The sequence below is a fragment of the Bicyclus anynana genome, chromosome 6 (genome assembly GCF_947172395.1).
Source record: "Bicyclus anynana chromosome 6, ilBicAnyn1.1, whole genome shotgun sequence".
In the NCBI taxonomy this organism is placed as follows: domain Eukaryota; kingdom Metazoa; phylum Arthropoda; class Insecta; order Lepidoptera; family Nymphalidae; genus Bicyclus; species Bicyclus anynana.
The window spans coordinates 4,513,576-4,538,618 of NC_069088.1; the positions used below are offsets into that span (position 1 = coordinate 4,513,576).

Genomic DNA, 25,043 nt, shown 5'->3' on the forward strand with positions numbered 1-25,043 from the left:
TTTTTCCACGGAGGCCGTCAAAAAGGTATAGAAGTATAGACTTATATTAAGGAAAAGTTGAACTTACGAACATTGTGTTGTATTAACTATCGATACAATTCCTTGAGCCACATAAAACATATTATCATTGAGCCACATAAAACATATTATCATTAGAAAAAATAGATAAAAATTCTTATAAAAACTTCTCAAAGACAATAACAAAGCGTTGGTCGGCTAAAATGATTGCTTTGTGGATGCAACTTCCAAGAATAACGCATTGAGTGCTAACAACGAGCTGGAGTGTGAAACAAGAGATACTTCAAAGGTTTTTTTAGCGCGAAGATATTAAACAAGTAACTAACTATATACAATGAAAACAGGGCACATTTCAAACCCTCGTTTGTAGCTTTAGATTGAACTTTATGTTACTAGTTCCTCGATTACGGGTTGTACATTCATTATTTATGTTATTGTAGAGGGTAGGTATTAGTGTTGGTACGAGTATTATTTATACTCGTTTGATGACTTGAGTTCAGTTGTTTGTTAGGCAGCGTAGACACCGTCACGCTGCCAGTCGCGTTAGTGATTTTGTGCAATAAAGTTTTGTGTTGTAATTATTGATAATGTTTTGTGTAGTTATTATTTTTTATCACAAATTGTTTAGTGTGGGCATGGATAACATGTCGGGCAGGGAAGGTGAGTGTTTAGGCATTGTAAAGCTTAAAAATACTCATATAATAATTCAAATAAATAAAGTCTGTCCATTCTAAAACTGGGAAATTCTAATTAAAGTGTGAAATGAGAGTCTAGTTATACTTCTAACACCTCGACAAACAACAGTATGTACATAAATTTCCAAGTAACTTGCTCAAGACGAATCCTAACTTGAATCTACAACACGCTTAATTCCTGTAACAACTGCATATATTGCGGTTAACATGTCTTTGAAATGACAAAGATTAAGTTTGTGTGTTGTTGTTTGTGGTCTCGAAGAGGGTAATATCTGAATCTACTGAACCGATTTTGGTTTTTTTTACTACTAGAAAGCCACGTTATTTGTGAGTGTCATAGGCTATATTTTATCCTTGTATTCCTATGGGAACGGGAACTACCTGGGTTAAACCGCGGGCGTTGGCTATAGTTACGATCATTAATAACACAAATTTGGCTCACTGTTGAGCACGAGTCTCCTCTCAGTATGAGAGTGGTTAGGCCTTAGTCCACCACGCTGGGCCAATGCGCAGACTTTACACACGTTTTTTTTTTCTTTACAAGTTAGCCCTTGACTACAATCTCAGCTGATGGTAAGTGATGATGCAGTCTAAGATGCAAGCGGGCTAACTTGACAGGAGGAGGATGAAAATCCACACTCCTTTCGGTTTCTACACGGCATCGTACCGGAACGCTAAATCGCTTGGCGGTACACGTAGAGTATAAAGAAAGTTTTTAGGTATGCAGGTTTCTTCAGGATGTTTTTCCTTCACCGTTTGAGACACGTAATATTTAATTTCTTAAATTACGTATAACTGAAAAGTTGGGGGTGCATGCCTCGGACCGGATTCATGCCTTTAAGCGTAAAGCCTGAAACCGTAAAGTAAGTCAAGTTATATAGATTTAGATAATATTTATTCGCATAAAATGGCTTAATCGGTAACATGAGAACATAAAAAGCAGGCGCTACTTTGCGGAAGTTCATCATGAATATATAATAACTAGCTGTCGCCACGCGGTTTCACCCGCGTGGTTCCCGTTCCCGTAGGAATACGGGGATATTATATAGCCTATGGCCTTCCTCGATAAATCTAACACTCTAACAACAGCAGATCAGGTGAGATTGTAGTTAAGGGCTAACTTGTAAAGAATAAAAAAAAACATCGCCATCATATTTTTTGCTATTACTCACTCAATGCAATATCAACTTTAAACTGATGTGCATAACTTATTAAGTAATCTGTTATATCTTGCAATTACTTTCAAAATTTTCAAATGTTGGGAAAACACAAGGAAAATTGGAAACTGAAATACAGTCTGTTACACCGGAAGCGCGCAGTATGGCTACACTGACAAATTCTCCATCAACAGCCGGAACTGACGTTCGCGCAAATTCCAAAAACAATTTAATTCAATTTGAATGAAATTGAAATTGGAATTTGTTGTCTTAAATGGATTTATTCAAATAAAAAAGGAATCCAATATGGCCGCTATTTCGAAATCTTTAATAACACCCATCAACTGAATATACCCTCACATGCCTAAAATAACACCGGCATATTGATGTTTGGTTAAATAATAAAAAAGAGATTTTTTCAATATTTAACTTTTCTCTTATTTATGTAGCTAAATTTTTTTATTATAAGAACAAAAAAAAGTCTGACTGCTTAAGCGTAATGAATTGAAAGAGAAAAACGAGTATTATGTAACTAAATACTTTATGGTGGCGTATGCGGTGACAAACATAGCTTTGGTAGGTAAGGAAATATTGTTATAGTGACACCTACGAGTATGTCACACCTCAGTTTTGGCTTCAGAAGTGAGGAGATCCGCAGACGAACCAAATTAACTGACATAGCTCAGCGAGTTGCGAAGCTGAAGTGGCAATGGGCAGACCATATAGTTCTAAGAAACGATGGATGTTGGGGTTCCAAGGTGCTGCAATGCAGACCCCGCACCGGAAAGCGCATTAAGCGGGTTGCAGGGAGCCGCTGGATGCTGGCAGCTCAAAACCGTTATGTTTCGAAGTCTTTGCAAGAGGCCTATATCGGACGTCCATCGGCTGATATTGATGATGTAAAATGATGATACTTTGTAGGTTTGAATCGCCTACTTTACTACATAAAGACAGGATAGATGTCTGCTTGTTACACCAACTGTTACTCTTAAACCATTGAAGAATAAATGCCAGAAACAGATGAACATTTCACTAAACACGGAACCAACGGGTCGGATGATATGGGAACTGTAACAATATCAAATCACATACAATTTGCCGCCCGTCGGGTCGGTGTCACAAAGTTTGGCGCTTATCCCGATATCCCACAGGCCGCAGAGCGCGTAAACAAGGATATTTTGATGTTCCGACAAATGCCTCGCCCCCTTATGGGGTTATTTTTTCCGAATCATTTATTTTTATCCTTCTAATGCGGGTTAAACTTTGTTCTCCTTGCTATAGTTGTATATTATTTATTGTTTGATTTAATTTTAGATTTGACTTAAAGTCTCTCATCATCGTAAAGATGAGAGGCTTGAGTCAAATATACAGCCTGTTTGAATGAAACATTATTACAAAGCCATTTATTTCTACTTTAAATACATCTCGATATCTATACTAATTTAAAAAGCTGAATAGTTTGTTTGTTTGTTTGATTGAACGCGCTAATCTCAGTAACTACTGGTCCGATTTGAAAAATTTTTTCAGTGTTAGATAGCCCATTTATCTATATATATTATCCTCGTATTTCTACGGGAACGGGAACCACGTGGGTGAAAACGCGCTGCGTCAGCTAGTCTCAATATAAATTTCAATATTCTACGAGTAAATGTTTGCATCTTACAACTTAATAACTTAAACTGAAACTTAAAACTTAATTTAATACTTTTCTTTTTTGTACATGTACAAGTAAATTGAAAAAAAGTCGATAAAGTTCGTAGATTTTAGAAACAATTTAGATATTATTACTTTAATATTGTAAATACAAAGTAGAGAGGATGTGTAAAAGCAGCAGAATGGTGCTTAAAGCAAAACAAAAATATTTCTAGGATAATATTTATGACACTTAGTTTCAAACTTAACCTTCTAAATTCTTAAGACGTAAACTCCAAATATAAAAATAAAGAGTTCAGTTCTATAAAAATACCATTTCTATTAAAATTCATAATAAAATTCTTCATCTTACCCTTCAATTACAATGTAATACACTTAATAATTTAAGTATCCACTTGATTCGTCAACCTTGTAACTCGATCTGCCAGTAATGAGGGTGGCGGCACCGATTTATTACCCTCAAACAGATTGACACTTTTGTGTCTGACGTTCCCACATTTACTCACAAAGGAAATAATATCACCCCCAGTATAAACCGGTCATATGTTTGCCACAGCAACGTTTTGCCAATCTATCACACATATTACCTACATGAAATAATCATTTTTTTTTAAATACAACCGTCATAGAAACAAAACTCAACTAAAAAGGTAAAAATTACATTATAATATTTTCTACCTATTGATCATGAATGATGTGCTATGAAGGAGGTGCCAAGCCTAAAGTGAAGTAAGCTAGGTGATCTAATTAATTCAAGGCGTATCATAAAGAGTTTTGTTTCTCGGACATTATTTTTTTCATTTATGTGTTTTTTTCAGTGACCAAAATCAATATCACACGGGCTTGGCACCGACTTCAAAGTGATTAATAAGTAGAAAATAAATGTTGAATTTTCCGTTTTTCGTCGGTTGAAAATGAGCTTTATAGTTGTATAAAACCGTTGTAACTGCTAAATCGATGTTGACGAATTTGGAACAGGGATAGTTTGTATACTAGAGATGACAGATACCATTTACTAAATAAATTAAAAAGTACTCGGACCTTTGACAAACCTAAATTCGACATTACTCTCATAACAATAAAATTATCAAATCAAATAAATGTAATGTCTAAATATTCAATAATTCACTCTGATATATTTTTCCTAAGCTTAAGTTTGGCTGGATCGCTATGAAGCGATAAGGCATCCTATTTTTGTATGTCTTATTTACGTATCTGTTAGTGATGTACAAAGAAACTGTATAAATAAATAAAAGGAACAGCTTTAGACTTTTCATTTAAGCATTGTTTCATTGAGATCGAACAAATGCAGGTTTTAAAAAAAAAACATGGCCGCCTGCATAGACGTTTTAAGCCGCCTGCATCCGCCAGTATAAAAATACTTGCAGGAAAGCGGATTAACAACAGATTAAACCAAGTCGGCTTAATCTGCTGGCATTCTCGTCGGCACTTTGCTTACTAATGTGATGACGTAACGTTGTGCTAAGCCACATTTTACAAGTCGTCGGTCTAGATGTGATACCTCGTAACTTGTTAGTTACGTTAGTTAAGTTAGTGACCACTACGTACCACGTAAGTGCATTTTCTCAGAGAAATAGGTATTTACTCTTATAATAATAAAAATATAAAAATTTTGTACAGTTTCACAAATCTAAATCACTAAGAAATGTAAACATATTTATTACAGTTAGCTTTTAAAGAAGTTTTTTGTCTCTCCTGTAAAGTTCGTCAGTTTGCACGTGCGAGCTATCACATCTAGACCGATGATATTTATTCATTAAAATTAACTAAGATACGATACGACTGGTCGTATCCTTATATGCTTTTCTGCGTGACTTCCGTTCCAGGCATAGTGACTAAAAAGTTGCGGAGTAAAATGTTAAATTGGGTTGAACCTGTAATGCAGATATCAAGAGGATATCATCATCATCATTATCAACCCATATTCGGCTCACTGCTGAGCTCGAGTCTCCTTTCAGAATGAGTAGGGTTAGGCCAATAGTCCACCACGCTGGCCCAATGCGGATTGGCAGACTTCACACACGCAGAGAATTAAGAAAACTCTCTGGTATGCAGGTTTCCTCACGATGTTTTCCTTCACCGTTTGATACTCGTGATATTTAATTTCTTAAAATGCACACAACTGAAAAGTTGGAGGTGCATGCCCCGGACCGGATTCGAACCAACACCCTCCGGAATCAGAGGCAATGGTCATATCCACTGCCTCTGATACGTATCCCAAGGGCGCTTTTTGGAGCGGTCTCGGGGTTTAGCTAATAGTTAAGTTGTACCTTTTGTGTTATTAAAACCTTGTCGAACTTAAATGCTTAAAATATTAACAATGAATTAAAAAAATCGATTTGAATTTATAAACTGAAATCTATACTTTTCGATAGCTTATGACTAAAAAAGCTATTTAATTTATTTATTTTATACATTCTGGGAATTTTTCACGCAGAGTAAAATATCCTTTTTTATCAGCGAACGTTCGCGACTTCTTCATACGCATGTATTTAGTTTTTCAGAAATCCCGCGTGCACCATGGATTTTGCTAGATATAAAGCCTATATGTTGCAGAATTCCTCTATCTTCCAGTGAAAGTCTCTTTAAACCGGACAAAAAGATAGACAGACAAATAAATAGACAAACATTTAAAAAAAAGTTCGTTTGTGTTTTAGTATCGTGTATATTGTAAGCACTTGAGAAAATATATATATTTTTTAAATCACAAACAGACACTTCACTTTCATTATATGTATTGAAGTAAGGAACTAAGGACATGCAGCTCATCTGGCATATTCGATTCGCCGACATTTTCATTTCTTTCGAAATCGAAATACCTACTTGAATAAAAGCAATACCTACGTGCCAAAATAACTTTAAATTAAAAAATTGTAGCGTGCATTTATAGTGGAAAATTAGAGCTCTATGTTTTCCATATAAACAGCGTAAATCTGTATTACAATCACTGATCTCCTATAATTAGAGTTATTTCTTCTTCTTCTTCTTATAGTGCCATCTCCTATCGGAGGTCAGCAATCATTAAGGCTAATTTAACTTTGTTCACTGCTGCCCGAAAGAGTGATCTGGTACTCATACCAAACCATTGGCGCAAGTTCCTGAGCCAAGATGTACGTCTACGACCAGGCCTTCGTTTCCCCTTTATCTTTCCCCGGATAATAAGCTGGAGCAGGTGATATTTGGAGTTTCGCATTATATGACCCAGGTATTCGAGCTTCCTCCTTTGGACTTGTTGCAGAACTTCTGTTGGCTTTCCCATTTTTTGCAGCACAGTAGTATTGCGTATACGATCCCTCCATGATATTCGCAGTATCCGCCTGTAAACCCACATCTCAAATGCCTCAAGCTTACTATAAATAAGCCTTTTATTATTTATCAAATAATGAAATAATAAAAAAAAAACATCATAATGAGAGTAGATAAAAATGATGAACGTTCCACCATACCAAGTATGTTCGTGTAACGTTCACGTAGCAATGGGAACAAATGGCTGAATCACGTCATTTGGCGCGTGAAGTGCACTTAAAACTTAGTTACCGAACTACGAGCATGAGCGTCGCGACCCGGCGGTTGAGTAATGAGGCGTGGCATTCCCAACTATGCCCGATGACAATCAAGTATCGACTAACTTAACGAACTTCGAAAATAACACAAAAAGTAAGTAGTAGTTTTTTTGACGGCCTCCGTGGCGCAGTGGTATGCGCGGTGGTTTTACATAACGGAGGTCCTGGGTTCGATTTCCGGCTGGGCCGATAGGAATTTTCTTAATTGGTCCAGATCTGGCTGGTGGGAGACTTCAGCCGTGGCTAGTTACCACCCTACCGACAAAGACGTAACGCCAAGCGATCCGGGCGTTTTCCGGTGCGGGGTCACTATTGATAGATACAAAATTTAACACATACGCCTATTAACTTGAAAAAGCTTCTTTTAAGAATACATAAAGCATAATTTTCTTTTAAAATCGAAAAAATGCTTTTTAACTCCAGAGTGGAATATATCGCATTGTAACAAAGTTATCTGGCGCCACTAAGCCAATAACATTGCTATTGGTGTTTAATGGAGTTCCCAAGTCGCGGCTAAATGGATCATTTATATGTCATCGGAGATAGATATTTCTTTCTTGACTCGATTTTCAATTAAAAATCTAAGCCAGATGTTAGAAAGTTGGTTTTTAGGTTTCCGTAGTCCACAATGACCACTTATAGTTTCGCCATGTCCGTCTGTCTGTCCGTCTGTCCATCTGTCCGCGGTTTAATGCAGAGAAGATTACTACTAGAACGCTGTAATTTAGCATGAGTAAGCACATTAAAAATATTATGAACAAGATCGTAATAATAAAATCTTGAAATTTTATTAGAAAGCTGAAATTTGGCATGGGTATGTATGTATACTGATATTAATTACGTCTATAAAGCTGTAACACGAAAATTTGAAAAATAAAAAAAAAAGTGGTCACATTAGAGCAGGGTCCAAGGCAGCTCCAAATTTATTTTTGTAAGACCAAGTAGGCCTGGCCTGGCCTGTACTAAGCCTATAATATAGGCCGATAGTTATGATGTTGATTTATTACTAAACCATATACTTTATTGTTCTTGTACAACACCCAAGGCCCAGGGTGCCTAGTGAGAGTTTTCGATGTTTCCATACTGTGACGATCGCGTAAACGTAAACTCGAATTTATATGGAATTTAAACAGTTGTACTATAGTGCCACTACATGCATTGTTTCAATTCCTTGGAAATTCGCGTTTACGTTTACGCGATCGTCACAGTATCAAACTGCCAGGCACACAGAAATATCATTAAACAATACCTACTCGATACTCAATATCTATTAGCTTCAGCATTCTATAAGTTGCCTCCAAAAGGCGTTAAAGTTATATAAAAGCTATTTAAGATAAGTGATAAATAAGCGCCAACTAAATTCACATTTGAACAGCGAAGCAAGTAGCAACCTTTCACACTTACTCGTAACTGTTAAATGTAGGGTAGATACCGTGTGTGATGCCGCTATCATAAAGGAAATCCTTTAGCTCTAGCTACAAAAGCCATGAAGGCTTTTGTAGCTAAAGCTTAAAATATAAAGCTTTTTACTGAATTTTCTAAAAGACAACTCACTGATAGCTTCAAAGAGAATAATAAATTACTATTTTCTCTTCATATGCATTTGAAATGTACTGTTATCTAATAAATTAGTATATCTAACATACACGAAAATTAAAAGTAGGATGACTTCTATAGAATAGATAGAGGTATCGACATAACAATAGGCTAGTTGACACTTTTTTTTAATGGTGTTAAATTGATTATTATTGTTCAACTAAATTATTTAGTATTAGTTATTATTATTTAGTGAATATTACTTATAATTTATTGTATTGCAATTTCCCATCTAACAGGATGTTTAGATTATTTATGTTAAGGTTGCCTGGAAGAGATCACTATTAGTGATAAGGTCGCCTTTTGCCTAAAAATTTATGTGTTCTATTGTTATTTTCTGTTTTGTGCAATAAAGTTATTATAAATAAATAAATTGAAAAAAATATCATGTTTTTTGAGATGTGATTACATGAAAATATAAATTTTTAAACATTTATTTGACAGTACGAGCCATGATGATATATTTCAACTGTTTCATCACGTCACTTTAACTAATCACTTACCAATTGGAGCGTTTGGCGAAACATTAGTTAATAATTAGTATAACGTTTAGTACATAACATTGTGACGTCACAAAATAGAAGACAGCATTTGACACTGACTGAATTTTGAATTAAGTTTTATTATAAATCCTTTACTTTTATTAATTGATATCGATCTATTACGGACCCTTATTCCATGAACTATGCGAAATCAATATTGTTTATATTAAATTTGATATGAGTCAAGTACCCTATCACATAATATTAAGATACTAGCTCGCCCAGTATACCTAATAATCGAATTAGCAAATACGAGTACGATGCGAAATCCTAAATAAAATATTTTTGATTATTGCTTTGGTTTTTTTTTTTTTTTTTTTTAAAAGAATATTTGCCATATTTTTAAATATGACCAATATTCCCATTCCCCTCCAACTAGTATTAATTTTCTATTTCTAAACACATCTATTGTAAAACAACAAACAAAACAATAATTTAGCAAAACAATTAAACATACTCAAACGATATCCTCTAAAGCTCTAGCAAGATTAAAAATGAAGCAATTAATAAAATAAATAATCCATTTAAAATATTTCTTAATTATTAAATTAATAACAAAAAGAATGTTTTCAAATGATGTATTTAGCATTATAATTTCAGCGTTATAAAGTGAACGGAAATCGAGCCACGCTCGACGCACGCAAAGACATTAATCATTTGAGAACTCATATACTCACATGACTGATGTATTTCACAAGGATTTAACTAATCCCTTTGAAAGTCGAGTTAAATTTAACACAACAAAACAATAGGGGAGCGACATAATATATTACAGGAAATACTCTTAGACGTAAACATACACAATTCACTAAGACAAACTACATTAAGAAATAATAAATTTTTCCTAAAGCTTTATTTATATAATGACTTATGAAACAAGTAGAAGGCTTAAAAATAAATGTAGCATGATATTTCTGCTGTAGATAATTATTTGCTTTTGTTTCTAAGCGACAATGATTTTACTTCAAAAATATTAAGTAAAAATGTTGTGGAAGCAAGTAAAACCCTTATTACTAAAAAAAAGAAGTCTCATTGCTATTGATTCTTCAAATAAAAGTAAGCCACTCAACTGGGAGATTCAAGAACTCCTCAAAATGTATTCTGCGAACCAAAAATCGGCAGTCGTTTATATTTTTCTTATTATACGAAAGTGGTTTCCAGAATTGGTGTTTTCACTTATTTTGTGATGCTTATTTGAAAATTTACTCATAATGGTATTAAATATATTTTTTGACTTAAATGACTATGTGTGATTATGATTAAGTATGTTAAATGACTAAATGTATTGAATAAATTATATATTTTAGATAAAAAATGTATGCATTAGAATAAATGATTAGATCAGATTATAATTATGTTAAGTGACTAGGTATATGCACGGAATAAGAATAGGAAACATGTGTAATTTTAGATTTATTGTTTTAAAATTGTAATTAATTAATTAAATATTCTTTATGATTATGAAAATGCATGGATTATGATTATCTAACGGAATAATTATGTAATGTGTTGTTTTAAAAATTGTGACTGATTAATAATAACAATGAATACCTACTTTAAGTTAAATGAATTGTAAAATATTGTGAAGAAGAGAAAATAAAAGGCTTTATTATTATTATTATTATTATTATTTGAAAATCGAGAATTAAGGTGGAAATATGTTTGTCTGACGTGTCGTGTCGTGACACATCAGAACAGAATCGGTATCATACATTTTTTATGCGACACATCAGAAGCCATCACGACATGTCACAACAAATAAGTGTAAACGTTGTCATACAAAATGTATGACGACTTTGTTCTAATGCGTCACGACACGACACGCCAGACAAATATAATTCCGCCTTAAGAGCACGCAGCGCGTCGGTACGATATGGATAAAATTCGAAGCGCAAACGAGACGCCGAATTATGACTTTCACGTGAGTGAAAAGCACGGAGCGAATGACGCACGACGCAAATTTTATGATGTGAGCGCCAAAACCATTTTTACCTAATTGCAAGTAAATTAAACAACATAACGAAAAACAAAATGGCCATGTTCAAGATATATACCTAATTTTCTATACAAAACAAAAATTTAAGAAAATAAGTTTGCTTTTCCTGTGATTGAAAGCAAAATGTGAGCAAAACATGTAGTTTTCAAAAAAATAAACTATCGAGAAAAGTTTTACAAATTGTGTATTTTGTATAGTCATAACGAAGCTAAGACTTTGAAGTATCATTTACCCAAATATCAGGCTCCAACTTTTCCAGAATCTGAGATCCAGAACCATTTGTAACCACTAAATTACATATTGCACACTCTTAAGTGTGCTTAATGTAAGAAATACGAGATACTAATGACATTATAACAATTAAACTAGTTTTCATTACTTTTAGCTGGAATTTGCATTCTCATAGATTTAATTAAATGTGATTTGAATCCATGACAGTAAGTAGACAGATATATTATTATTACAGTTATATTTATCAAGGTTCATTATTAACTGAAAATTCACGATATAATTCGTTTTCAAAGCAGAAGATGTATTTATTGCAACCAGCTTAAAATACGAATGGTGGTGAAATATTATGTTGAAGCTACTCCCTCGATAACGTCGATTCGCGAGTATTCTCAAAGGTTTTAAAAGAATATTATTTTATGGATTGTAAGTTTCTGCTTTTGTTGGTAAAAAAATATTTCATTTTGTATCTAATATTGTAGACTTCTAAATTATCATTAAAAAAATCCCACTTTTTTGTGTTGTACTGTTGCCTAGCCTAGACGCATTTACGTTATTTTCTGTCATGTCAAAATTCACATATCATGTATGTATGTATATTTGTTAGGCCCTAGAGAACAAATAATATTGTAGACATTATCACCCTAACCCGATAACCCGAAGTGGAGCGGCGAAGCGTCTCATATGGAGATAGCCCTGGTCCTTCCTACATGGCTATTAAAAACGGGCTGTTCACTCAGACCAATTACCTTCTATTACCACCAGTTTCCTGTCAAAACTATTTGATCGTGATCTAACGTGTTCATACAAATTGCGTCTATAGAGACGATGTTTCATTTTAAAATTACACGTGTGTGTATTACGATTTTAAATTTATAGTTGTGTGTAGTGTAAGGACCCAGGATATATTTATTGGTGTTACATTTTCGATGTATGAGTTTACCTCGTCCCCTTCAAAAAACGACAGACAATTTTGTTGGTGAATTTGAGTGTATACAAGTATAATAGAAGGTTATTGGTCTGAGGTTGTTAATGGTATGTTGCATTCAAGAATTTTATATCCTGATATTATACAAAGTTCTAAAAATCTCCAACACGTGTAAGGCATTTGTACATAAAACTTATCCGAACGTACTTTGTAGGTTTCGTCGAAAACTTTGGCTTTAAAACTACTCGTAGCGTGTTCTGTGATCCAAACACTTCGTAGCCGGAGTTTTACTGAACGTTGCAATTTTACACTTAGACTTAATCAATATCAAATTTCCATTGTTTCGTTGTCGGACAGATTAAACGTAAATTAATTTAATCCTGCCTGTTGAGGATTTGGAGTTGTAAATCAAATCCGAAGGTCATCTTTAGTAATAGTGCCTTTGGCGTCATAATCTTAATCGTTCGTGTCTTGACAGTCTCTTCTGGCAGTGGTATTTAATAATAAGATTAAGGGCTAAGTACCTGGTTACACTACCTAAAATATCCAAAAGCTTAATCACAAGGTTTGTCTTTGTCATCTATAGTAATATTATAAAGAGCTAAAATTTGTGGTCATGTAGGTAATTTTTAAATCTACTGAACTGATTTCGAAAATTCTATTAACATTAAAAAGTCGATTTATTTGTCATTGGCTTTATTTTATTCCCGTCTCCAACACAATATCAGACCACGGTGGTGTAAAGCCGGATTTGTATTTGTCTGACGTGTTGTGTCGCGACGCATCAGAACAGAATCGGTATCATACATTTAAATGGCAACGTTTACACTTATGTGTTGTGACATATCGTGATGGCTTCTGATGTGCCGCATACAAAATGTATAATACCGATTTTGTTCTGATGCATCACAACACGACGCGTCAGACAAATATAAATCCGGCTTAATCGGACATACATACATCTTTTTAAATTATCTTTTAAAAAATCCCACTTTTCTTTGTTGTACTGTTGCTTAGCCTAGACACATTTGCGTTATTTTCTGATATGTCAAAATTCACATATCATGTATACTTATTTTGATATCGAGAATTAAGGCGGAATTATATTTGTCTGACGAGTCGTGTCGTGACGCATCAGAACAGAATCGGTATCATACATTTTGTATGCGAGACATTAGAACCCATCACGACATGTCACAACACATTCGTTATTTTTTGATATGTCAAAATTCACATATCATGTATGTATGTATATTTGTTAGGCCCTAGAGAACAAATAATAAAATATTCAAAGTGTGACCCCAATAAATACCAATTCTCCTAGAGACCGGCGCAAAAGTTCTGCTGAATCAAAGAAAATGATCCTCTACGTATTTCACGACTTAGTATTCTCTTCTCGCACATTTTATTTTATTTACGTTACGTTGTCGTCTATCATTTTTATTTAACTAGCGCCTGTGACTTCGTCTGCGTGAAATTAAATTTTTCACACATATCGCGAGAACTATGTATTTTTAAGAGATAGAAAGTAGCTTACGAGTATGTTATGTTGCTCAATATTCTCTTCTATCTTCGTTAAAGTGAAATCAGTGCCAGCGGTTCAGACGGTTCAGAGGGCCTAGTGGCAGTTTGATACTGTTACTATTGTGTTAACGTAAACGCGAATTTCTGTACTGCACGACTGTTTCAATACCATATAAATTCACGTTTACGTTAACACGATAATAACAGTATGCAAATATTTAAAACACCCACTATGGACAGAGAGTCTATAATAATGATTACTATAATAACCCGTCAACGAGTAGAGAACCGGTGAGTCCAAGCACTATCTTGCTTTTCTTAAGCAAACGTCAGAGTCCAGTAGTGGAGCATACGCGTAAAATAGATTAGAAAGTAAAAGAGGCTGTAATAGCCAGACACACCTATTTTGCCATATATTTTTTTTTAAATACCTATGACCAATATTCTCCGTTTTCCTCCAATTCGGAAAAGACTGTGTTAGGAATGGGTACAACAATAGTCTTGAAACCATGCTCTCTTACAAATCCACCACAGTACAAACTCCATAATTGACTAGCGTATGTTTGTCTACAATTTTCGACCAATCTGGAAGTATTCAAACAAAAAACAATGTTCAAAATAAATAACGAAGTTAATGAATAACAAACATAAAGAAACATACGCGTCGAATTGAAGTCGGTTCAATATAATGAAACAAATAAACGAGATTTCTTGTTTTCCCGATCATAGAAGTTAAAACAAATTAAAACAATCGTGCGAGGCGCTTTGCCTAAAGGCTTCCGAATAAGGATTTGCGTTGAAACCGAAGCCTTTGAGCGATTTTCGATGTAATATCGACGACGCAGAATCAGGCACTTTGTGGCGGCGAGTAGATTAACCCTCTAAAAAGGGTACTAAGGGTGCTTTGATCTTAAACGTTTTTGCTTCTAAGAATTTCATATATTAAACTGGTACGGAATGTACAACCAAGGTTATTTTAATTTATTTTACAATTTTTCAGTACTACTCAAAAATTTATGGTAGGTAGTTATTTGTAACTGCTGATAAGTTTTTTAAGTAAGCTATTATAAATTAACCTGTGGGAATCACATGAAAAATAGATCTCTATATTTTGAGAACGTTGTGACAGACAAGACAAACACAAAAATAAAAGAAATCTGATGTTACTCAATGCACTTAAACACATTTTACTAGTTTTATCCATTCAATTAATTCATTTTGTGAATTTATATATAAATTTTACTAGTAAACGAGAATTTGCCCTCCTTTGCCGGTTTAATAATAAAAAAAAAAAATTTCATTTAGAGTTTCCCTACCTTGTCACTTCGCCCTTTAAAGTAAGCCAAGTAAGTATATGCGCTTACATTGAAAAAGTATCTGCATAAATCTAGCTACACAAATAAAAATGTACTAAAAATAAATGTACATGTAAAACTGTAAATAAAAATACTCCGGCTGGACTGGACTGGAGGCCCAGTATTAGCGCGTTCACACAAACATACAGACAAACTTTTCAGTTTTTTATTACTTTCAATACCTAAAAAGTCCCAAAAAAGTAAGGGTTAACAGTGGTTGACGTATTCGAATCAACTTAGTCCCAAAATAAAAAAAAAAACTAATTAACTATTAGCTCAGAGTGGAGTAAAAACTTGTTGCGCCTAGTTATCAGGTCACTAAAATTGCCAGCATTTCCTAAATTAACAAAATATATTTAATCCGACTGGAATGTCCAGTTATTAGCGCTTTCAAACAAACAAACTTTCAGTTTTATAATACTTTGAACATCTAAAAGTCCTAAAAATATAAGGGTTGACAGGGGTTGACGTATTCGTATCAACTTAGTCCCAAAATAAAAAAAAAACCAATTAACTATTAGCTCAGAGTAAAAACTTGTTGCGCCTGGTTATCAGGTCACTCTGAAATTGCCAGCATTTGCTAGTACTCGCCAGCAACGAGTAGAAATGTTGAAAGCATTAATTAGCCGCGGTCACGAGAATCTTCCACAAGAACTGTCCGACGGAAAAGTGATTAATTACGAAACTTGTGTCTTATATACCGACCTCTGCGGAGTATCTCCCGACTTCATTTTCATATCTAGCTCTGTTTGTTACAGGTCTTGGTAGAAACGTTTTCGAAAAAATATTTCTTCGTTTATAGTTGATTTTGGAGTTAAAATTTAACTTATTTAACAGTTTATAATTCTGTATTCTGTAAACTGTCTTGGGTTCAAAAAACAGTGCGTGTAAAAGGTATCCAAGTAAGCTCGCTTATATCAGAGACTGCATCGTCACTTAACATCAGGTGAGTTATAGTATGAAATAGCAGTCAAAGGCTAACATGATATAGAATTCAAAATTCATTTAATTGTATATGTAGTTTAATTTAGTATATTCTTTTTATTAATAGTTTAATTACTATAGGTATGTTATATTGCACTATCCGCTTTCCTTTCCTTAAATATTACATTCAAGGTTGTCTGGAGGAGATCGATCTTAGCGATAAGACCGCCTTTGCGCATCTTACTTCTTCTGTTGTATTTTTTTCTTTTTTTCATTGTAGGTATCTTTATTTTTTTGTGTACAATAAAGAATTAAAATAAATAAATAATGCTGGTAAGTAAAGTCGAAAACTTAAAATTAAAGGAACGAGGGTCCCAAAGCGTCTTGGTCTTCGAAGAGTCCACAACAAACTCAGCCAAGGATAAAAATATGAAAGATTGAGTATTATTTTTTATGCATTTCAGCTTTTTAAAGCGCCCAGAGAAAGTATAAAAGAAGAAGAAATACTTTATTGCACACAAAAATACAATTATAAATTGAAACATTATAAATTGAAACATTAAAAACATAAATTAAACTTAGCATGCAAAGGCGGCCTTATTACTATAAGTAAAAGATTTAAATAACATCAAAAACCAACATCCTATTCACCTCTGTAGCATAAATTCTAATAACAGATTGTTTTGGCTTCAGAGTTGTTCAAATGAATTCAGAAATCCTTTTATTTGTTATACACACGACCGCTACTTCGTCCAAATGGAACCAATTTTTTGGTAAAAAAATTCCAATGTCCGACCTCAGTGAAACAAAGTATATTGCTCCTAGCTAACTAAGTTTAATTTTTTTTTTTTTTTCTGTCTGAGTAGGTGCCGATAGCTCCCTGCGGAACCACTACGGCGTCACCGGGGGGGTTGGGCGAGCGCAGAAGCATCGCCTGATGTGACCCGAAGGCTGAAAGAAAGATAGAGGACGGAACGGCTCTCTAAGGGCGTCTCCTATGAGACTCGGACCTCGGCTTAGAAGGCCATTCTGGAGGAGGTAACCGTGACCTGAGTGAATCAGTCCGGACGCCCCCAAGATCGTGAGTTAGAAAACCCACGTCCGGGTGACGTTAGATATCGGGGACCTCGTCTTCACCGGCGAAGACGCTGTGTAGCTTGTGATTGTGTTACCTGGGAAGCATTGTCGGTTGTTATGTCATCGTCTGGAGTAGTAAGTTTAACTACCGGTGGTAAATGAAGTTTAGCTTAATAGTTTTGGATATTAGCGTGAAAAGATAGATTAACCGAAGCACAGCGCACAGCCCAAACCACTGGACAAAATTTGGGCATGCAGGTAGATTTTATGACGTAGGCATCCGCTAAGGAAGGATTTTGATCAATTCTACCCCCAAGGGATAAAATAGGGGGTGAAAGTTTGTATAAAACTTTGTCAATTTTAAACTGATTTAGCTGAAATTTGGAATAGGAAAAGATTTTACTCTGGATTAACACATAGGCTACTTTTTATGCCGGAAAAATTCATGGTTCCCGTGGGGTCTATAATATAATATATCGTTGGTTGGTACACAGTACATACAAGCTCTTTGGGAATGCTGTGTTTTGTGTATTATAATGTCGTTGACACTCGTATAACTTGGCAATTCGCATTGTATTTCATTACAATGTATTAAAACGGGTCTGTGTATTCAAAACTAATATTTTGCGCTCTTGCATTTCGTCTCTCCCGGCAACAAAGTGTAAATGTTGCCAGAAATGCACTATTTAAGCGTTACAGTTTTGTACGAATACGGAGTGTGAGTGTCTACATGAATAAATGCCCTTTTTAGAGCGCCTCTGTTTTATTGTTATGCCGACTGCACTTAAGCGCTTTTCAACGTTTCTTGAATTTATTTATTTTCAGTTTTAGCATAGAATTCATCATTCATTATTAATATTTATCAACCCATATTCAGCCCATTGCTGAGCTCGAGTCTCCTCACAGAATGAGAGGGGTTAGGCCAATAGTCCACCACGCTGGCCCAATGTGGATTGGCAGACTTTACACACGCAGAGAGTTAAGAAAATTCTCTGGTATGTAGGTTTCCTCACGATGTTTTTCCTTCACCGTTTGAGACACGTGATATTTATTTTTTTTTAAATACGACTCGGCTAGTGAGCCGAATATGAGTCGTTAATGAAACCCCTGTCTTTCTGAGAGGAGACTCGTGCTAAACCACTGTTTAAGTCTCTCGAAAAGAAAGGGGTTAGGTCTACTGGAATATACTCGTAACAACTGATCATTTTTACCACTTTAACTGATTATTTATTTTAACTGAGCTGGTTGTGGTCGTTTCTGAAAACTGACCGCAGGCAAATTGTAGTTTAGTTTTTTTCTATATTAAGTAATATCAAGTTTCACGAGTTAATATTTTTATTACGAATTTTCCTCTTCTTTAATTTTAGAATCTTATTGTAAAAGTTCTCTAACACCAATAGTTTTGGAGTAATTTCCATTAATGTAGCCTCCCCTTTTTTTTTTAAATCTTTAATTGTTTATAACTTTTGCAATTGTTTATGTGCGGGTCAGAAAATTTTTGCACATTTTTGATGCATTGAATGAGCTTTTGACACGTATTTTTAATTGCGGTATCTTTATTTAACACTGCTTTCCAGGTGTCGATTTGCCTATATAGTCAAATTGATTATATTGCATGTTAGAGTAACGAAACTGTAAGACCCCCCAGCATAAAAATATGTTTCCATGTTGAAAAAAAGACTAGCCTACCAAATATATTTCGAAACTTTACTGGTTTTTCTTTTAATCAATTTCAACTAAATAACCATAGTATATAAATGTTGTTCTAATAAGAATTCAAGGAGCATAGACATGGCAAGGTTCTCGAAACTACATCTTGATACTCTAATCTAATACGAATCCACTCTAAAAGTTGTTAGCCCTCGTCACTTAGATTTATTAGATCCTTAAAGGGGATGAAAATTCAGACGAATTGCCTACTTTTTGCGCCATTAGGATCAAAGTTAATATGGTGATATATTTTTATGATATCCCGATTTATGTGAGGCGATGGACGAAGTTGCGGGCAAAAGCCCTACCTATTATAATATACTAAATATATGCATAAAATATGTACTTAAATACTAGCAGACGCCCGCGACTTCGTCCGCGTGGAATTCACTTTTCACAAATCCTGCAAAATACTCTACGTACGTACGAAAATATGATATCCTAAACTGACCCAAGATGGGCCTTGAAGCCAGGACCCAGTCCTGAGTTATCCTATAAGCTATTTAAGCAATTGCATAAGCATCCCGCTTAGGAGGGCACCATAGACGACAGAGAAAAAGACAAGCATATGAAAGTTTAAGCAATATCAAAATCCGCGCGTTTTTTGTAATAATTCTTTGTAATTCACGTAAGGACACATAAGCTCATTGACAAGATTGCTTAGGGCATCAAGTTTCCTTAAACCGGCACTGATGACATGCTGGAAACCAGAGCATTACCAACTTTGCCAGAGAAGTCATCAAAACGATTATAATATTAAAATACTACCACCACTTTAAGGGTTGAATTATAAAATTTTATGCTTTATGAACAAATTTTTAAAACTGTAACTCTAAAAATTAAGGACTTTCCATACAAACTTGCAATCCCTATTTCACCCCCTTCTTATTTTATTTTCGCAGTAAAAAGTATCCTAAAACCTTCTCCATATTATGGTCTCAAACCGACCAAAAGTTTTATTTGAATTCATTCTGTAGTTTTAGCGTGATGTCCGAATAACAAAAAAACACAGACAGATAGACAGTCAAAAAATCGAAAAAAAAAAATTTTAGCTTCAGTATCTATAACATAATGCCCCCCGATAAAAAATTTCAAAATATCTTCAATGTACAGAATATCAAAATGTACCTGTTACAGTTTTATTATAAGTTCTAGATGGTGCTAGTAGTCCTTCAAGGTAACGTTGTTACAAATGATATAAGTAAAATCTCAAATTGCGAATTAATGTATAGAATTTGACCAGTTTTTAACCGACTTCAAAAGGTTCTCAATACGGTCGGTATTTTTTTTTATGTATGTACACCGATTACTCAAAGACGCCTAGACCGATTTCAAAAATTCTTTTTTTGTTTGAAAAGATGTGGTCCCCATTTGCTCCCATTGCCATCATGTCAAGATCGGATGATGGAATCCTGGAGAAATTGAGGGGATCTTTCGAAAATTATATGGGTGTCTAGTGTGTTCGTAAACTTTTCCATTTAGTACTTTTAAGTACTACAATTTCATGAAGGTTTAAAATCGATCTGATGATGGAGCCGGCTTAGCACCGCCTTTATACTGATCAGCAGGTAAAACATATTATGATGTTATTTTTCGCTTTTTAGTTTAGTGGGTACGTTTTTAGGTTTTGAAGTCGGTTGTATTTTTTTATTAAAATTTAATTATAAGTATAGATATAGATTTAGCTATCATATAACATGTAATGAACCCTATTTTTGTAAATTCTAGCTATCATAGAAATAGATGTAGAATAAGTCCTTTGCTATATTTAGTGAAATGTTTAAATTCTAGTCAGACGGCGCAGCCACAAATCGACTGCGCGACAAATTGCTTCCGCGCTGAACGTGACGTATTGTTTTAAGTTCGCAGTGCAATAATGTAGTTAATTCAGGCGCCATTTTAAGGATTTGTGGTTTAAGTTTGAGGTATCAAGTTAAAAGATGAGTTAGTTAGTCATTGTCAATTAAGTCGACGTGCTATTATCAAATAAGCTATTAATATTTAGTTAAAAAGGTTTCCATCCATGATTCCATCTACGATTGTTTCGGGTCAACCGTATTTGGATTTAATGGTCATGTGTACAGATAAGCGTTTAATTTAACCGTAAAGTTGAAAGACACGATCATGACTGAAACTGCATACGTTCTGTTTATCAACCGACTTTAAAAAAAAGGAGGAGGTTCTCCATTCGACATGTATGTTTTTTTTTATATTTGTTACCGCACAACTTCGTCATTTCTTAACCAATTTTAAAAATTCTTTTTTTGTTTGAAAGAGTATACTTTCAGATTGGTTCCACTTAATTTTCTTGAAAATCGGTTCAGTAATTTTGTGTTAAAATGAAAATAACGTAATTTCCCGTACTACCGGCGCTGCCAAGCGCCACAGTACGGACCATTTCGTTATTTTTATTTTAATACAAAATTACTAAACTGATTTCTATGAAAATTAAATGCTAGGACACACTAAAACTAGAAAAATATAATCTTTTTAACAAAAAAATTTAACCGATTTCAAAATCACAAAAATAAACTAAAAAGCGAAAAATAACATCGTATGTGGGTGTGCCTTCTGATCACTTTGGCGATGTCAACACAGTGATGCATTATTCTATCCAGTTCATACACACAAAAGCGCATCTTACGATTTTATCCATAGCCAAAAGAATTGACCAAAATAATTAGTTGACCAAGTATAGCCAAAACTTGGTCAACTAATTATTTTCGTTATTTAAATCACAGATACCAATTTGCAAAAATAATTCTGCGATTATCTTGCGTTGTCTCGCTGCGGTGGAGTTGATTTAAGTATAAGATTTAATTTAATTTTATGTTATATTTAATTTTAGTTTACATTAAACTGTTATAAATATATTTTTGAATTTATTTATATTAGTTTTGAGGTACTAGGTTTATTTTAAAAACATCGTAAGTTCATGTTCGGTATCTGGCCAGTTTTAATCATGCGTGTAAAACAGCAATATTTGTACGAACGAAATCGTAACAGTCGATACGAGAGCAAGCAATTAGCTACAATGGATTCCACCATTAACATTATTTAATTGGATTTTACACGTGATGAAGGCTTTTTGGAAAATTACCAAATGGTTTAATCTACGTAATTAACGTAATATTGCAGGCGGTATTTGTGTTTTGGTTCAATAAGCCTTTATTAAATGAGAGGAGAATCGAGCTCAGCAGTGAGCCGAATATGGGTTGATAAATGAAGCCTTCATTGAACTTAAAACTTAACTTAAAAAAGCAATGGTTTTTATTTATATTTGTATTCATTTATCTGTTAACAATACGTACAATTAATATTTTTTGTTTATTTTTTTGATACGTACAATATTGTTACATATCCGTGCTCCTATTAGTAGTATAAAATTGAAAATTTTGAAAAACCACCAAAAGTCATGAAATTTTTAATTATACACTATGGATATATTATATATTATATATATAATATATATGATTTGAATATAGAGAAATATTCTTCATCTCTTTCAGTGCGCTTTCATTTCGACCTCACACTAGTATATTTGTATACATTCGATTATTCTTCCCTATTTTCGCCCAACACAATCTTTATTCGATTCAACCGATTTTCAATCAATCAATCAATTTATTTATTTGCAGATACATGCATTATTTATACAGGTGGTTCATCAAACATGTCTAAGAATACTCGCACATATGTAACCTTCAATACATAAAAATCCGTTCGGCAGATATGGGCTAGAGACAGACTGACGGACACGTCAAACTTATAAAATATTATTGGCTGGTGGGAGGCTTCGGCCGTGGCTAGTTACCATCCTACCGGCAAAGACGTGCCGCCAAACGATTTAGCGTTCCGGTACGATGCCGTGTAGAAACCGAAAGGAGTGTGGATTGTCTTACTACTCCTAACAAGTTAGCCCGCTACCATCTTAGGTTACATCATCACTTACCATCAGGTAAGATTGTGGTCAAGGACTAACTTGTAAAGAATAAAAAAAAGCACCACTCTCATTGCGCCCTGGGTTAAAAATACTGTATAAGACTACAAAGAGGCGGGGATCAAACTCATGACCTCTCGGTGGTGATCCTTTGCTGTACAGCTATTTACGATATGATCTCCTAGTAGTTAACTTTAGTCCCTGGTGTCGTTTCCGTAGTAGGAATTCTAAAGCTCGTATTACACCATCAAAGATTTATCGATAAAATGTATTATGATATCCTTGTTTATGAAAACAAGAATATCACCGTACCAAAATGGGTCCATCGGCATAATTTAACTTAATCCCCCTCCTGGGTACAATGAAAACGTGACTGGTAAAATTACTGAAAAGAAAATTAACATTAAATAACGTTAGTGATTCCGCAGCAGAGGGTCCTGATAAAGTTTCGATAGGTAATTTCAATGTTCAAGTCTTTCTGAGCAATGTTTACTTTAGATTGGAGAACGTTAAGTAAAATTAACTTTGCTATTCAGTGGTGAGTAATTTTTAAAAATAATCCTCAATAGCTCAACGGCTAGAGCGGTTAGACTCATCACCGAGGGGTGGTGGTTCAATCCTCACCCCGTTAGTATATTGTCGTACTCACTCCTAGCACAGTCTTTCCCGACTAGTTGGAGGGTAGTGAGAATATTGGTCATATTACAAAAAATATGGCAAATATCCTGACTTAAAAAAATAAAATAAAAACGTAACATTGGAAATTCGTAAACTCCTCTGATACAGACTGCTTCTCAGATATAGATGTAATTAAGCTTTATAGCTCAAATGTGTGCGACTAGAACGAGTCTATGAGTCTGCCCATGCTCTTACCGATAGCATGAGAGCTGTGATAGCCCAGTGGATATGACCTCTGCCTTCGATTCCAGAGGGTGAGAGCTCGAATTCGTCCGAAATTGTGAGGCGTGTGTGAAGTCTGACAATCCACATTGGGCCAGCGTGGTGGACTATTGGCCTAACCCCTCTCATTCTGAGAGGAGTTAGGCCAATTATTATGCCATTATTTTGTGGTAGAGGAAACACATCCAGCAGGTCCCAGGACTTATGATCTTGAAAGTAGGCTTAAGAGATCCCTTTAAAATGTATAAACACTCACCTTCCCTGCCTGATATGTTCTCCATGCCCATACTAAACTATTTATGATCAATAATTACAACACAAAACATTATTGCACAGAATTACTGATGCGACTGGCAGCGTGACGGTGTCCACGCGGTCTAACAAACAACTGGACCCAAGTCATCAATTAATCCCCTCTTATTTTACTTACTTTATACTTATACCAACACTTATAGCTTCCGTTCACAAAAACATAAATAATAAATGTTAATACCACCCGCAATCGAGTAACTTGTAACATTAGTCTCTAGGGATCTCCACAGAAAATTACAGATTCACCAATGTCGTGTTTATTAACTGGAAATATTACAAAGAGCTCGGAGTGATATGCGCTGTTGCATGGTTAGCCACAATTGCGTGTAACATTACGTAAATCAGCATTTCTCTGAATATTTGCCAGCTTTATACTGAATTGCAACCCGTGCAATATGCCAAAAACTGTTGGTGGCATACTAAATATAGTACAATTAGAGATCAAGCATTTTAAATCTGATAAAGGGATCCTAACTTTAATCCGTTTAGGATAACAAACGGATTGAAGTTACAACAACTCACTTGGAGTTCTCTTAATTACCCCGAAAAACAAAGTTAAGAATTTAAAAATTAAAAAAAAGTCTTTGTTCATAATGTTATTAAAGTTGTGGAGATTTTTCTCAGATAGCTTTTTGCGTCTGATGTTAATGAAACAAAACCTTAGTCATAGATTAAGGAAAGGTTACTCTCCATTCGCATACTTCTTGATCTATGCCTTAAACCTTTTCAATATCTAATTTAAGGTACGAAGGAAAACCGCCTGAAAATTAGCCTACAGCTGTATCTATTGGCATTAAAACAATATTGAATGTACATACTTGGTTCTCTTCCAATTTACATTTATGATGTATAGATAAACTAAAAAAACATTTTTCTAAACGTAAAAAACGCTATTGTACATTTC

The 25,043-nt window shown here is 34.5% G+C and overlaps 1 protein-coding gene across 2 annotated transcripts in view; it reads right to left on the reverse strand.

The window, feature by feature from the left end:
* LOC112048701 (CD151 antigen) overlaps window positions 1-25,043 on the reverse strand; it is a 253,994-nt gene that overhangs the window by 173,576 nt on the left and 55,375 nt on the right. The gene's annotated exons all lie outside the window — the stretch shown is intronic.